At 45.0% G+C, this 2,500-nt stretch overlaps 1 protein-coding gene across 1 annotated transcript in view; it reads right to left on the bottom strand.

The window, feature by feature from the left end:
* Window positions 1–2,500, bottom strand: part of LOC126981757 (homeobox protein dve-1-like) — a 241,304-nt gene that overhangs the window by 179,250 nt on the left and 59,554 nt on the right. The gene's annotated exons all lie outside the window — the stretch shown is intronic.

Genomic DNA, 2,500 nt, shown 5'->3' with positions numbered 1-2,500 from the left:
CTTCCTCCTCATGCTCCTGACTTCGATACCTTTTTCTTTAACTTTCTTTTCCTTCTTTTTTTTATTCTGCTTTTAAATCCTGCTTTCTCTTCCTCCTCTTCCTCCTACAATTACTACTACTACTACTTTGATGTGTTTTCTCTCTCTCTCTCTCTCTCTCTCTCTCTCTCTCTCTCTCTCTCTCTCTCTCTCTCTCTCTCTCTTCCCCTCCCTCTCCCTCTCTCTTCCTCTCCTTCCCTCTCTACCTTCTTTCCCCTCCCTCTTCCTCCTTCTCCCTCCCATCCTCACCTCTTCCTTCCTCTGTTTTTACCATCCTCTACCTTTCTATCCCTTCCCTCTCTTCCTCTCTCCCTCTCTCTCTCCCTTCCTTTACCCCCCTCTACCTTCCTTCCCCTCCGTCTCCCTCCCTTCCTCACCTTTCCCTTCCTCTACTTTTACAATCCTCAACCTTTCTGTCCCTCCCTCTCCCTCCCCCTCCCTCTCCTTCACTCTAATATCCTTCCCCTCCTTCAACCTACTCCTCTTCTCTCCCTTCCTCCCTTTCTCCCTTCCTCTCCCTCCCTGTGGTTTATGGAGCTCTTAAGGGCGAGAGTTCCTTTTTAGCACAACACTTCTTTCTGATTATTATTTCTAGTTTTTCTTCAGAGAGAGAGAGAGAGAGAGAGAGAGAGAGAGAAGGTGCGTTGGGAAGGGGAAATATAGGAGAGGAGGAGGAGGGAAAAGGGAAGAGAGAGGGGGAGAGAGGGCTGGAAGAGATGGAGGGAGGGGAAGGAAGCGAATGAGAGAAGGGAAAGTGGAATTAGAAAAGATATATAGAAAACAGAAGGAAGAAAAGAGAAAGGAATTAAAAAAAAGAAATTGGAGACGGAAAACAACGTAAGGGAAGAAAAGGAAGGAGAGGAAGGGGATGTAAGAGAAAGAAGGGACGAAGGAAGATGAATTAAGAACGAAATGAAGAAGAGGAGGAATAGAGGAATGGAATGGATAAAAAGAAGAAAATGGACAAGGAAGAGGGAAACAAAATAAGAGGAAGGATGAGGAAGAAAAGGAAGAGAGGAAAGGGGAAAAAGGGCTAGAGGGGATGAGCTAAGAGAAATGATTTAAGAAGGGGAGAAGGGGGAAGGGAAAAGGGGAAAGGGGAAGAAGGGGTAGGGGAAAGAAAAGGGGAGGAAGAAAAAGAAGAGAGGAAAGGGAAAAAAGGGCTAGAGGGGAAGACATTAGAGAAGTGATTTAAGAAGGGGAGAATGAGGAAGGGAAAGAAGGGGAAGGGGAGGAAAGGAAAGGTGAAGATGAAGGGGGAAGAAAGGGAGGAAAAGGAAAAAGGGGAAGAAAGGAAGGGGAAGAAGGGGAAATGGGAAGGAGGAACAAGAGATGAAAGGGCAGGGAAGAAGGGGTGGGAGAGGAGGAAATGGGGTAGAATTAGCATTGATATGGAAAAGGGAAAGGAGAAAGTAAAGGGAAAAAAAGAGGAAAGAATGGGGGAAAAGGGAGAATTGTTGACAGGAGACAGGGGAGCAAAAGAAGGGGAAAAGGGAGAGGGAAGGGGAAGAAGGGGAAGAAGGGGAAGGGGTGAAAAGGGAAGGGGGATGAAGGGGGAAGGGGGGGAGGGGTCATGATGGTGTCTTAGGCGGGATTAGGAAAGATTTCTCAAGCTCTCCGCCTCATCACTCTCAAGTAATTGTGAAGACTGGCCTCCTCCTCCTCCTCCTCCTCCTCCTCCTCCTATTTCCTCCTCCTCCTCCTCCTCCTCCTATTTCCTCCTCCTCCTCCTCCTTTTACCTTTTCCTCCTGTTCTTCTTCTTCTTCTTCTTCTTCTTCTTCTTATTATTATTATTATTATTATCATACTTATTCATATTATTCTTATTATTATCATCATTATTATTATTTTCCTCATTTCTTTTATTCATCATTTTTTCCTCGTTTTCATCCTTTCCTACCTCGGCCTTTTCTTTCCAATGGTTCTACTTCCTTCTCTTCATTCTTTCTTCTTACTTTATTTATTTATAGTACATGTCATTTCGTTTTCGTCCTCTTTTTTTTTCATATCTCCTTCATCCACTTCTTCTTCCTTCCGCTTTTACTTCTCCTTCTTTTCCTCCTTAACAGAATTACTACTTTTGCTTTTTTTGTGTGTGTTCGCTCATTGCATTTCCCTTTTTTTATGCATCTATTTAAATATTTATTCTCAGACACTAACACCAGCACCACCACCACCACCAACAAAAACAATATCACCACCAACAAAAACAGCAACAACAACAACACACATCGGGTCACCGCGCGAGGAATGGATTAAGCGAGCATCCCTTTCCGCTCAGGCGATAGAAAACGGGTCAGCTCTCATCCTCCTCCTCCTCCTCCTCCTCCTCCTCCTTCACGGGTCATCCTGCCACAGTAATCCCTTCACCCCGTTCTCTTCCTCTCTCATGTCTCTCCTCCTCCTCCTCCTCTTCCTCTCTTTCACACTTAAGTGTATACAACTGATAAGGTGAGTGGG

This window comes from Eriocheir sinensis, chromosome 4, assembly GCF_024679095.1.
Source record: "Eriocheir sinensis breed Jianghai 21 chromosome 4, ASM2467909v1, whole genome shotgun sequence".
NCBI lineage: Eukaryota > Metazoa > Arthropoda > Malacostraca > Decapoda > Varunidae > Eriocheir > Eriocheir sinensis.
This window is presented reverse-complemented; position numbering and strand designations above follow the sequence as displayed.